We start from the raw sequence: 14,398 nt of genomic DNA, 5'->3' as shown, positions 1-14,398 counted from the left end.
TTTTTTTTATCATTTTTAAAGATCTCGCTGTGCTGTAAAATATTTGCGGTATATTTTATACTTTAAAAAAGTTCTTTTTTGCGCAGACCATCATTAGTTGCTACGCACGCAATTTTCTTTTTCATATCTTACGTCTGCGGTTGTAATTTCGTTAAACTCGAGAGTCCGCGTTTGAAGTGTGGTATTTTTAAAAATATACGTTTATATCATAATTATGAACGAGACTGCGCGACTATTTTTCTCCGGGGAAAAAAAAAAAAAAAATCTTTTTAGATACCTCTAAACGTAAAATTCCTTGCGTAGATGAAATTATACTAACGTAACGGTGAAACTTATTTCGTATCCTTGTCTCTAGAGACTCGAGAAAGCCAATACTAATATTCTTAGAGTTGTTTCTTCCAATTTCTCGAATATACATTTACGCCACGTTCAGGATTTTAATGAGTTAGTGTTACGATATGTGTTGAATAATACAATTATGTGTATGTGCCTTCCTACAACTCTCTCTCTCTCCTCTCTATCTACTTCCATTTCTCTAAAATCACATCTATATATGTTCAATAAACTATGAACATGGGTATATACTACTCCTATTGCTGCAGAGTGAAGCAGGGTCTGCAATAATTTACAAGTTAGTATTAACTAGGCGTTACAGCTTTACTTACCGAAGCAGAGCTTCTAAAGATTAATATAGCTAGGGTTTAGACTGGATATTAGGTGATGAAATCGATCGCTATAGCGGAATGCGATATTGTAAGAATACAGATTCAGAATTAATATAAAAGTACCGCGAGTAAAAATTAAAAATCGTTATCTAACGACTAGCTAGCCAATCCGTGGTTTATTTCGTGAATGGTTGTTAGCACCGATTGTTATAATATTGGTTTTCGTCAAGTTAATTAATTATGCGAGAAAAAATTACGCCGTATTAAACCGTTTGTAACAGAAAGATACACAATTTACTGAACTTTGTTTACTGAAGTTGTAAGTTACGTAGGAGTTGAATTAATTTAAGTAACTTTAACAGAGTTTACGGTTAATTTATTTGGTATTGTAATTAAACCTCGTTAAGATTTTTTAAGAATTCTTTTCAATATATTTTTAAGTACTAACAAACAGTATAATGTATGAAAAAAAATTAAAATTGTGCAATAGCATTATTCGTAATGCAAATATTATTTTGTAATGCAAGATCGCTTCACTAATCTCACAAGACTTTCGTGTTAATAATTCTACGTAAAGTACACAATTTAATCTCAAGGTGGGTAAGAGATATTTGGAAGTTACTAAACTATCTGGCCAAGTGATGGGAAATTAAAGCCGAGGCTATAATAAACCCCGTGGCGCGAAATCTTGGTACTATTGTCGCGATAGAATAAGAATTCCAGTTTCGACATTTAAATTTGTTCTTTACAAACCCACGCAAAATGGTTTTCGTAAATATAGTATAAAATTTAATTTTCTATCAACATATACATACGTGTGTGAGAGAAAGAGAAAGAGAAAGAGAGAGAGAGAGGAAATCAAACTAGTTTTCTAACAGAAATATTTCTATATCGGGAAAATTTGACAAGGGACATTGATTTTATACGACTGCGATTTTCTTATGCTCAAGAAACTTTGCCCACGCGGTCTCACTTACAAGGAAATTTTCCAGTCAAAAGTCTTATTGTCTTTTCAAACTTTCCTTTACGATTGTGGAGAAAAAGTAATTTCAAATTATATGCACATTTTTCTACGAGAAAATATTCATACAGCTTCGGTATTGTAAAGAAAAAATATTATTTCGTAGAAAAGCGAGGCGATTTAAAAAGCATTCGCGGTTTGATGGCAGTAAGAACGACGTATTTAAGCTCTACTTCAAGCCTCTTGAAATTTGTGATTTCAACCGGCTGTTTGGAAAATTGCCGAGTCAGTGATTTCGTAAGGTTTTTGCGATTTCCGCAAAGTGCAGGGAGAGATAGAAATTCTTTGACGACTTATTCACGATCTCATAATACGAAATGACGATCAGTGACCAGTTTCTACACGAAATAGCTCTCGTACAACTTTTGTGAGTACGAGAGATCATGCGGCAAATCCTGTTTTACATTGCCACAAATTTCTAGATCTCTTGAAATAAATCCATATAAATGGAAAAATTTTTTTTTCTTGGAAAAAGCAGCATCCCGCCGTTTTATTTCGAAAAGAAATCGAAAATTGCGTATACGACGGCAAAAAAAAAATCAACCGGCGGCGTAAAATAAGCGCGTTTAGGAAAATGGGCCGCATTTGTAGTTTAAATGTGCAATTTGTCGTGATATACATAACACATACGTCATTGAAATTGCGCGGCACGGTTGAAGATTAATTACACCATAGCTAGGGAAATTCTATCTCTCTTTATTTTCTGATTACGTCCCATGAATATTCATTTTCCCTTCCATTGAGCACATTTGCATGTGCTTACGGTGAAATGTTAATCGACGAGTGTTCTACAGGCGACTCTCGATCCAATCTTTAATGACGCGAGATCGATGTTTAATATTATTTACCACAATGAGTTTGTTTATCAATTAAAAATAATTACGTATAAAATTACCCGCGGCAACGCACGTCCGCATTTCCTCGCGGCGAATCACTCGAGCATGGCGTAGTATCTGTCATAAAATATTTATGCTGTTTGCCATAAATTTATCTGTACCCTCAATCCAATCAGAAAGCTATCCTTTCCGTTTACGTAACGTTCACAGCCAAATACATGAGAGCCCAACTTATTACAAGAACGTGCATTGTATACTTTCGGAAGCTACCCGACGGTAAATTATTTTTCGATAGATCGTGAAAGATTTTCTTCGCCATTTATCGCGAGTAATCCCGTGATATATAACGCGGCTCGAATTCATGCTTTCTACCGGTCGCTTTGTGCGACGGCGTATCTTTTCTATCTTTACAACAGTTTTGGAGACAAATGTTTTTCCAATAAACTGGCCGGCGCAAAAAAAAAAAAAAAATGCCGCCGCTATCGCCGCGACAATTAATTGTTTCGGCGCGAAAATGAAGGAAGCGCGGTAATTATTCTCAAGAGGTGCGGACCGGCAAACCCTCCTGTATCGATTAATCGCGACTGCTTTCAAACGAAACCGCTTTTTGTTGCGGCGCCCACACTTTTTCTCCGCAATCAATTATAGTTTAATTGACAATAGGTCGTACGCACCGTCGTCCGCGTGCGAGTTTATTATTCCGATATTTCGATACACCCGATCGCGACAATTACAGATCGCTAATGTGCGGCCCGGTTTATAACCGGTAGCGATATTGGTATTCTCCGTCCACGTGCGCACCCTTGAAAACCGATATTCCATTTCTGCGCCAACGCACCCGTTGTCGAGGCGCCGTAAATTCGTATTCGATCGCAGTGCACACGCACAAGAACGGATACGAGAGTTAAGAGTGTGCACGCGGACACTGGTATGTATCTGCCTTATTTGCGTGGTGCTTCGAGTATCGCGTCCATCTGCAGATGCAACAGCGATACCCTCCGCAGTTTCCGCCGACGCGCATCAGAAACAGCCATGCCTGATATTGGTTAAAGCGTCAAATTGGTATGCGCTCTCGTATTTAGGTACGAAATCGACCTCGGCTGCGCGCGTACGTCGGGCGAAAATCGTTATTAGGTTAATAATTAATTACAGCGTAATTAATTATTAATTAATTCTTCATCTCGCTCGGGACTTACGGCGTAATCCGAGGATCTTAAAATCCATAATAAAGTAATCGAAGGGAGAATTTATAAGCGATAAGATGATTTAAATATAAAATCTAAGGAAGCTTCACCCAAGGCTTCACTCTAAATCTTCTTTCATGCAAAATTCTGATAAATGGTACTAGATGAAAGATTTAAGTCGTAAGTTATTTGTAACGTTTTATTACAATTTATAGCCGAAAATTTATAGTCGTTACCGCGTCGCTATTTTATTTTTAATTGCCGGCTTGAAAATCATGACGCGTGGAGAAATTGCTGGGTGCACAAAGTTTGCGCTGGTTCTGTGTACTAACCTGTGGTCTGAAACCGTATTACTTAGGAAGTATAATGTGCATTCTGGTATCTGGAGAGGTAGAGAGAGAGAGAGAGAAAGACAGAGAAAAGGGGGGGAGAGAGAGAGAGCGGTCTTATTACTGGCCTACAATCCCTCGACGAACTACCTAGGCCAAGTCGAGCAGTATCAGGTGCTCCCGCTGCGTAATAATAGGAAACTAGCGGAAAGTGCAACAGGAAAGCAGATGGTGGGCGAAACCACACATAACTTCATCTAAGTTAACGATTGATTATCAATATCACAAATTGAGGGGTGCCCAGGGAATTTTATATTACGTCTGCGTAATTATAAATTTTTATTTATCTATCGCAAATCTTTATACTTGTGTTCGAAATATTTCTACACTTGAAAATCTGTCGTTCGCTTTCTCACGAATAACTTTTGAAATATACACCGCGATTGTGCCAGAAACGCAATTTCTTTTATTTTCACGAAACGTTTCCCGTCTATTTCCATCACTGATCATGCGGTTAATTAATTCATCGATTATACGTCAAGTGAGGTGAAACGTTATTATTTAGATGCGATAATACGCTGAATTGTTTCGTATTTTTCACGAGATTGACATTCTTACGTTTTTGTTCTACATTTCGAACTTTTATTTGTCGATTACGACGTCTTCTTGTTGAAAGTTTTCCGAAACATGACATGGCAGAGAGCCAATCACGGAATTTGAACCAGCACGAATTTTATACGCTCGATCGCTCAAGCAGATGAGACCGGCTATTGAGCTGAATGATATAATTTATTGTAGATTCGTGACTGGCATCAATTTTCGGTATATTTCATTTTCGGTCATTCTTATTTCATAAAAAAAAAATTTGAAAGAAGCTAAATTGCATTAATATTGTATTAATATACGATAGAAAAATTTTAGAAAATTCCAATAATTGGAATATGTTAAATGAGTTCGACCAATTAAATTTATTATTATCAAAAATACCTAAAATATGAACGTTTAAAGAGATATGACTGCAGAGTTTAATTTGTTTAAAAAAATACTTATTTACCCACGTAAAATTCGTACTGAAGGAAATCGAGCGAATTTACGATCTTCTATGTGTTTAATAAGGGTGCAGTATTAACGTACGTCGGGACATGTAACTCGGTGCTTTGAAGGATGCTTTTCCCAAGTCGTACCAGACGGATCTTATGTGTATACGCGGTGAAAGGAGATTTAATTAAGTGGCTTAAAGTGTGCGCACATTAAGATGAATTATTATCAGACGACTGTACGTATATGCGTAATGACAAAGCACGCAGATATATAGGATCGCAAAATCGCACTCTAGAAAAACGCAAAGAGAGATCGATACGCTATCTTCGAATTATTTAACGCCACAGATACTGAAAGATTGAGTTCCCCGCCTACATAATTTAACTCTGTATTGTACGCGACATGTAAATTTGACGCGCGAAGCACCGCTCGAAATAACACGTATGTTTCGTCGAATAAACTTTTTCTCTTATTTTCGTGTCTTCTATAACTGGCGCGATAGCCGATATAAAATTTTAGTCGCTCTCAGTATTCGCATTGTTTGTGACTTTTGCATCAAAGTATCGGATTGGATATTTCAGTCCAATAATGTGACATTATAAAGCGTAGGTGCAACATTATAATCATCTTTTTAATTTTTGCTACATCGATAACAGCTGCTATTAAAAGTGGTATTAACTCTGGGTATCCATTCATGATTAAAATGTTTTCACAGGGATGACTGATCCGTAGTCATTCGAGCTTAGCGCATTTACGGACCCGAGCTTAAGGCATTGCGGATATTCACACGCCATATATACATTATATCCCCTTGTTTTTGTGACAATAAAAAAAAAAATAAAAACTGCAAAGAAAAAAAAAAAAAAAAGTAACACGTAAACTAACCGTAAGAAAAATAAGTGAAAAATAAATTAGCTCATTTTTTATCTATATTTTTTTACGTGGAAAGAGTAATTAAAAGAAAGAAATACAAGATTTTTGCAATTTTACAAGAATCATATAACGAGGGGACTTTTATTTTAGAAATATTTTCCCTCACGGAAAATTCAACGAACTAAAATTTCGACGAATCGGTCGCGATGTTGCGGTTGACATAACGGGAGATGCGGGGTCCGGTTTCCGTAATTTTCGAACGTGGTACCTCGCGTACGGTGTACTCTCAACGGTATATGCGGCTCTTCGCGTGAAAGAGATGAAACGTGCAAAAGCTCCCAAGTTAATCCGCCGGTCTGCTTAATTGCGGATGGCCTGTTTACACGTATTCGCTCGTACGCTGCGAATTCGAACGTCACGGCTGCACCTTCCGCCCGGGTCTCTAATGCTTATCGCAGTTATCAATGCGGAATATGAAGTAGCGGATGAACGATCGTTCTTGGCCGCGCGGTCATAACCTCGTGTTGCGTGAGTCGGTATTACACTTTGGCGTAGAAAATACCGTCCTGCAGGTAACGCCTGCGGCCGAGCATTATACGCGTACGCGTTGAAAAATGTATAAAACTTTATGCACCATAAATGTAAAGGATTTTGCATATTTATGCCAGCCCGCACACGCCGATGTCCCCCGCGTGTATGTACAACGTTCCCTGGGAAGTCAATACTCCGTAAAGTTATTTTTAAAACGCAGGAGATACATTTGGAAGCTACACGGGAATGAGACCAGAAAATTGCAGAAAATTTTTCTTGCAAGGGAGGGAAAAAAAAAAAACTGTTATTCAAAGAGGATATTCTTTCACGTCGATTGGCCGATTAAAATAATTACAATAACATATTTAACGAGGAAAAAGCTGTAAGCCGAGTTTTACGAAAGAAATTAAAAAGGTATTCTATTTTCTTGATTGTTAAACTTCAAGTGATATAAAAACAATTAATGTTCTGCGTGAAATAAATTGAATAATTTATTTCTAAACGAAAAATGATTGAGATGACGATTAATTGTCAATTCAAACAACGACGAATGTTAAGTAAAAATTTAATTTAATATTAATAATGATAATCGTTTTATTACCGAAGATTATTATTTCTGGCTATAATAATAGTTTAGGAAAATGCGTGCGCGAACGTTGGTTTAAATAAATTTCTTTCGGAAGATGAATATACTATAAAACCGGAGATAAGTTAATTACCGATCTTTACTCAGAGCTTGAAAGTTTCAAAGGGTCTCGGGCTTTGTTTGCGAAAGATCAAAGCGTCGGCGAATAATTTTGCGTACAATCGAGTCGAAGCGATGGATGCGTTTGTTCGGAATCTTGTGAAGGGTGGAACGGGTCATAAATGTCACGCAGCGAGTAGAAAATGGCTGCGTAACAATATACGTCGTAGATAATCGCAGCACGCGGCACTATCGGTGAGTGCAGTTGCACCACTCTTTGTTGCTCGATGCTTCAGCAAAGATATATTAATATGTATCAGCTTGTTTATGCGCATGTTTTAAAGATCGTGCAAACGTGAAGATAGGTCGGATACGTCGCTTTAATCACAAAGCTTCTGCTCGTGTTGTACATTGTTAGTGTTTGATTTATAATATTCGTATGAAAAATTTATAACAAGATTAAAAAGATATAAATTTTCTACGTCGCCTTGATTTTTATAAAATAAAATTCTATTGACAATTTTTACGGTATATCGTTTAAAACACATTTTTATACACGCAGCTTTTATTATACCGCTTCTTTGCGTCGCGTGAAATAGAATTATAAATAATAGATAATGAAAAGTTTTGAAATTTATACGGATGCTGTGCTGCATTATTCAAACCTGGTTTTCGAAAGGCCAAGGTACAAATGTTAACTCACGGTTGAGTAATCTTTCTCATTATTCTTGATTTAACTGGTCATCTTTTAATTTGACCCTATTATCAAAATGGTGGAAGCCATTTTGCATACTCCGAAAAGGTTTCGATAATTAATTTCGCGGTTTACATCCACTGTGCCTGCGCGGAAGCATATCGTTGCAAACTGTCCCTCGGATGCATACGTTATCTCGAGATTTAGGTAGTTTGCATAGGATCCCGAGCGACCTGTACAATGCTCTTGAAACCTTAATACGCATACATGATTGCATATGCGTCGAGAATCCTCTATTAGAACGATATTAGTGTAATTGTTTACGTCATCGCCGTATCTTCATTAATATTAGTAGCTTTCGGAAGCTGGTGCTCACGTAAAGTTGTTTACGAAGCTATTTCGTATTAAGACCGGAAATTATTTTGTGCACGAATAAAAAGACCGCAACCTACGCAAATGCGCGTATAAATGTCAGCGCGTAGGCAAAAAAAAAAAAGCGAAGGGCTAACATAAGCAAGAGGGATAGATAAGACGATTCGTAGTGGACACGCGTAGTTCTGCGAATAGTACGAGTAGACGGGGACGTCATAGAATAAAGCACGCATATTGATATTAGCGAACGACAGCTTATAGCTGGGCTTTATTACATTCTTTTCTTTTATGGACTGCACCGCCCGATGTGGAATATTACGGGAATATGTTTGGCACTTAGCTTGATTAAAATTAAATAAGACAACACCCCTTTAAACATTCCTCGAAATAAATTTATAAATAAAACTTTCGTAGAAATATAAGGAACTTTGTATGGATTTTTTAAAGCGCTCAGAAAATTGCTCACCTACTTATCTGTATATATACTGTATATGTATATTATTTACATATTATACGCTCGCGCAATCAGTCGTTACAGCGCGTAATCGTTTAACGCGTTTCGCTCGAGACCCGTCGACCAGGCTGACGCGATTAGCTCGATACGTCTACGTGAATGCGTCGTGTTAACGCGAGCGTCTCAACGTCATTAACCGAGAGGACTACGTCAAGAAGCTAGCGTGTCTCTTGGACGACGTCACCGGGGGGAATAATTATTAATAGCGTGCACGTCTTTTCTGAGATATGCGGCGCGCAGGGGCAGGGTCAGAGGCAGGGGTCCAGATAGGGAGGCATAGATAGGGCAGAGGCAGGTAGGGCAGGTGGACAGGGTAGGTTACTCTCGCGTATCAGCCACCCCGCGAGTAAGCAGGAGCAGGCGAGCACCGGCAGGGTGCTGAGTAAGGAAGACAGAGAGAGGCGAGGCGAGTCGGCGCGTCAGGAAAAGAGACGGTTAGCGTGCGGCGCCTGCGTGCTTGATTCTTGAGAGCGAGCCCCTCGTCTAAAATCCAGGATCCCAGTCGCGAGCGCGCCGCCGGTACAAACCATTCGCAGGACACGGGCACGACGGTCGCCGACCTGGCCTGGCCACCCGCCGGGGGCGCACTCCACCCACTCTCGCGAGTCGCGACACGTTACTCCACAAGCCAACAAGTCAGCATCCACGAGGTCCGACACCGGCCGGTCTTCGTCTCCGTTCTCTACATCGCGCACCCTTGCTCGCTACGCGTTCGATCGTTCCTGGATCGGTCCTCCGCCGCGGCAAAATCACGCCGGACCTCGCGCGCGTCATGATCGAAGTCGGGCGGAAGTTCGTCGTGGACCAGACGATCGGATTATTTTCCGTCGATGCTTGGTGAAAGTCGACGATTTTTGTGATCAAAGAGAAAAAAATCGAGAAGAACCTGCTCGTCGACGACTCAGCTTTAAGCGCGAGGGTACGATATCGTTTGCTGGAAGAAACCAGGCTGATGACGAGTCGATGATTTTGCTCAACGAAGAATGAAGAAAACGACGCGGGCGTAATAGATACGGAGAAATTTCAGTGAGTCTAAAACGAGGTGGAGAAAAAAGGAGGTTGATCGGCGATCGGTACTTGGCGAATCGAGAGTCCCACGAGACAGGCATAAAAAATTTAGCCCGCAGACCGTACGGTGAGTGGATTCGAATCGGTACGAGGCGACGAGACAGTGTCGAGAGAGGAGATAGTCGGGCAGTGGCCGGATGTCAATGAACTCGCGTGAACGAAGCACGTTAGAGAGATGAAGTGTAACGAAAAGAACGGAGAAGCGTGTAATCAGGGGAGTGCAGACTGTTTCTCAGTCGATCAAAATAGCCAACAAGTATTTCCGAAAGTAATAGCTGTATAATGATATTCAGCGATCGCAAATTGGCTGCGAAGAAAAGCAGAAGCGCAGCTTAAACGACCGACAAACGTAATTCTCTAGCGACTCGGAGCGAAAGAGAGAATGATCGGGAAGAGATATCGCGAAGAGAATTCGACGATTATATGAATGCGTCGTATTGATAAATAAATTACGGAGGAGCGATATCGCGTTGCCTGAACGGAGATTACTTAAACGATTGAGAAAGTTGGAGAGAAAATCCAGAAGTCCGCAAGCATCGAGGATGAGGACTGGTAAATTAGAATAGGTGGGACAGGTGAGATTCTAACGTTTATATTTAAATAGAAAAAGGAAATCGCAGATAGAGTACAGAAAATGTGGGTTATTAGAACTCAATGCAATCGAGGGTGGATTTTATATAAGATTTGTCGTCACAGAAATGAGAAAAGTACGGAATTTAATATGTTAAATAATCGATATTATTTTATCTATTGTCTTTAAAAATTAAAAAAAAATATATTACGTCAAATAATTGCTATTGTTTCATATGTTATCGTTACGTTTGTTGCATACACATATTTTAATTACGTATAAATTTATATAAATAAAATGCCCTTTTATTGGCGTTGCGAGCTCGTAAATTCTCTTCAAAAACCCATTTGCGCTCTCTGGATTTTTTTTTTCTTTCACAAATTATTCTTAGTGGAAAATCGAATTTTTCTATTTATCGATGGTATATTTTTACGTGAAGGGGTCTGGATGCATCGAAGGGAGAGCGTTTCGCCTCGTTATTCGTCCCGGCCATTGCAAATTTACCACTCGGACAGTGATCACGTTAATAAGGACTGTCGACAGTATAGCGGCCACCGCAGCGTAAATTAATTTATAGAAGCATACACGTATTGGTGAGTCTGTTGTTCAGTGGAATCGTTGTTTTATTATTTTATCGTAACGCCTATGCAGAATTATTTTATCATTTTCGTTCGCTCGAATGTGACGTATAAATTTTAAATTTCATCAACACAGCTTCCACTTCGTGAAATTAACATATCGGTATTTATTATTATCGCAAAAATAATTTTTTTATTAAGAAAGCACTCGGGAGACGGTAATAAATAATATGCGCGTAATCGGGACACTTTGAGATAATAATTTATGTATAGAAAGGATAACGTGAGATTTTCTATGCGCCTTTACGGTCAAAGGTTAGCACAGTTTCCGGTACGAATACTCTATTTTATTCCGGTCGCAAGGTGAGAGGCATGTACATCTCGTTTACGTCCGATATCTTCACTTTATTGGTATTTGCCGCCTACTATCGTCGAATATCACGAGCCGCGCTAGATTCCTAGAGACGAAAACATGTCTAGACGATCTTGGTACAAATCGCGATAAAAGGTAGACGGCGGACTCGAGCTTAGAACCCGTTCGAAGTACCGGAGAAAGCTTTCCCTAATATAATGAATATATGTCGATGACCAAGGGATGATACTACTAAATCACTCAAGCTGTTTTCACCTTCCGCGTCACGTCGGATTTCGATAAGACCGTAGATCTGGGACAACGTGGAATTAACATACATACGTGCGAATGTATAATACACAACGCGCGTCCACGCGTGCTCTTACGTCACGTCGCGACACGCGTTTGCGATGGGATTAAACGTTCGAACTGCACGGTTATCGATCGCGCGAGCCAATTAGCAGCGACAAAGTAGCTTTGTCGCAGACCGCGCATTTGTGTGCCAAGCGCAGCGCGGAGATGTCCGGAAAGAGTAACAACGGGGGAGATGAAACGGATGGAGTCATCGCGTAGGAATCGGACAGGTGTTTTTTTTTTTTTTGAGGGAGGGGGGTCTTTTTCAAGTTACGGCGATTAATTGCGTCTCGTAATTGACTTCGACCTAGAATCGCCGCGACGCGTCAGCTTCGTTTCCACCGTGTTATCATTTACTTACGAAACGAGACGTAAGCAGATTTCTTGCCGACGGCTTTCCGCCGTCGATTAGGATGCGCGCGGCGGGTTCGGTTGATCATTACTTTCCTGTAATTTGCATAGCCAGCGCGGAAGCTGTGTAATGTGTAAATAATTCATCGGTCGCGCACGCAGCCGCTATACTTTTTCAATGCATTTGGCGACACAAATCTGAATGCATTAACTTGACGTGGGAGGCTTGCCATATATTTTCGAAATAAAGTAGAAAACAATATTCAGGAAAATTAAATTGTCGCGACGGGTTTTAGCATACTTTTTATTTTTTTCTTTTAGACGAAAGTTTATCTCTTTTAAAGAAAGAGAGAGACAGAGAGAGAGAGAAATTTAATTTTGCAATATTGCTTATTATACAACTTGTACAACTCGTTAATTGCGTCATAAAATTAATTACAACAACGTTAAATAGTAAAAATCCCAGTTCCATTAAAATAAAAAAAACTTTACGGAACAATCTATGATTTTTTAATTTTTATAAATTGCGAGAGGTCCAGCTATTGTGTTATACCCGTTGAATTTATCTGTCATTTCTTTATGTGCGAAACGTGCATTGTGGCGAGCAGGCGAATCGATAGAAAATGCAGGCGCTAGAATACTCCGTGCTCTCCATCAAATCGAAGAATCGTTGCCATTCGGTCTGGCATAATAATAACATTTCCCGCTTTCTGTGCCTATGCCTACACTTAAGTCTGTCTTTCGCATAATGGCCTAGATTATTGTACAGGCTGCTGAATGTTCTACGGGAAATTTTGGGAGGAAGGAGGATGAGAATTTTGGTATGCACGACCCTCAATTTATTCTCAGCTTCGGAGAGAGAATGAAGATTAAAGATGAATGAACGTGGCTGCAATTCGGCAGCTATTCGGTAGCGCAGATAATTCATTACGTTAGAGGAACATTGCCCACTGGGTAATGAATTCATTTTCAGAGATTTACGAATAAAACTATCGCGGCCTCGCTCTTCCGCGCGGAATATGGGCTTCTCTTTTTTTTTTTATTTTTTTTTATTTGGTGAATTACGAATGAAAGTAGATTACGCACCGTATCAAACAAACATTATTATTTATTCGGACGAGAGAGAAATTGATTTTACGCACGATGTAAATGATATCAAGTGCGAAAGAGTGTTTGGGACATTTACATTTTGATGATTTTCATCAAAGGCTTAGAAACTTAACGTATTGAATATAAATTTCTTATCGCAATATTTCTCTCGGAAGCCGTGTTATTCAACATTTCTCTGAATATTTCGCCTCTATTACTCATTCTTTACGTGTGCACGTGTGTTCTAAGCTCTCAGCGTTCGAATGTAGAAAAGTTTCCGACGTATGTATATTTCACTTTGGGAAAATAAATTTGAGGGAAGAGAGCGCGTTTAAAAGTTTATATCGAGCATCAATGCGCGATGGATTCTTTTTACGATATCATACGTCTCCTAAATTGGAATTAGAAGTGAAATTGTCTTGCGGCCGTTGCGGAACCGTCGAGATCAGCCGCGGATAAAACAATGCAGTTTCTTGAATTCGAAAAAGGAGAATCGGTTTATTACTGTAAAAATAACTTTTCAACGTAAAAAATAGGACCGTCTATTTTTCCAACAGAAGGATAGATACGATTTGAAATATCACGTCGGGTAGACAAACAATCGAGAAATATTGTATTGGCATAGAAATAAGTTTACGAAGAGAGAAATTCCTGATGGCAAACAATCGGCTTCGGAGGTATCGATAAAAAATTTACCAAACGCGATTAGAGCTTGACGTTCCGACTATATTTTTTTTTTTTTTTTTTTTTTTTATTGATCAAAGCGGTTGCATTTCTTTTTCGTTCTTTTCACTAGGTGAATCCAAGTGCAAACTGGATAATGACACCGTAACCGGTATACATATCGACAAATTCGAGCGCATCGATGCATAATCCGTGCCGGAGATTCGTCTGTGATTTATAGATTTACTTTGCAAAGAAAGGGAGCTTCGGAATTGTTCAAGTACCTCTTCCGCGAGCGCTACATTTTTACGACGAGCACGCGTGTAACAGAAAATTTTCAGGTGAAAAGGCTCTATATACATTTTCTGTAATTTGTGTATTCTGATCTCTTTCGTGTGCGCAAACACGCACGAGATTCTTTTCGCACTCCATCGAGGGTACAAAGTAATAGAAAGCACGTATAACACGCTACATTTTTCCACCATATTGCATTACCAAGAATACGAGATTACACGTGAAAATACAATAAGCTGCTATATATGTGTTATGAAAAACGGAAGAAAAATAACAAGAGTGCATTCGTAAGCAAGCGATTGCACGGGGAACCGGGACAGGTGCAATCCGCGG

General features: G+C 39.3%; 2 protein-coding genes across 5 annotated transcripts in view; one reads left to right on the top strand and one right to left on the bottom strand.

Annotated features, from left to right (window-relative positions):
• The window catches only part of LOC139103794 (breast cancer type 1 susceptibility protein homolog), a 59,346-nt gene that overhangs the window by 17,337 nt on the left and 27,611 nt on the right, over positions 1-14,398 (bottom strand). The window lies entirely within an intron of this gene.
• The window catches only part of LOC139103833 (uncharacterized), a 52,557-nt gene continuing 44,857 nt past the window's right edge, over positions 6,699-14,398 (top strand). Inside the window, exons 1-2 of the mRNA XM_070658888.1 lie at positions 6,699-10,388; positions 10,824-10,977. The gene's annotated coding sequence lies outside the window, so the exon portion shown is untranslated. The remainder of the gene's footprint in view (positions 10,389-10,823; positions 10,978-14,398) is intronic.

The sequence above is a fragment of the Cardiocondyla obscurior genome, linkage group LG07 (genome assembly GCF_019399895.1).
Source record: "Cardiocondyla obscurior isolate alpha-2009 linkage group LG07, Cobs3.1, whole genome shotgun sequence".
In the NCBI taxonomy this organism is placed as follows: Eukaryota; Metazoa; Arthropoda; class Insecta; order Hymenoptera; family Formicidae; genus Cardiocondyla; species Cardiocondyla obscurior.
This window is presented reverse-complemented; position numbering and strand designations above follow the sequence as displayed.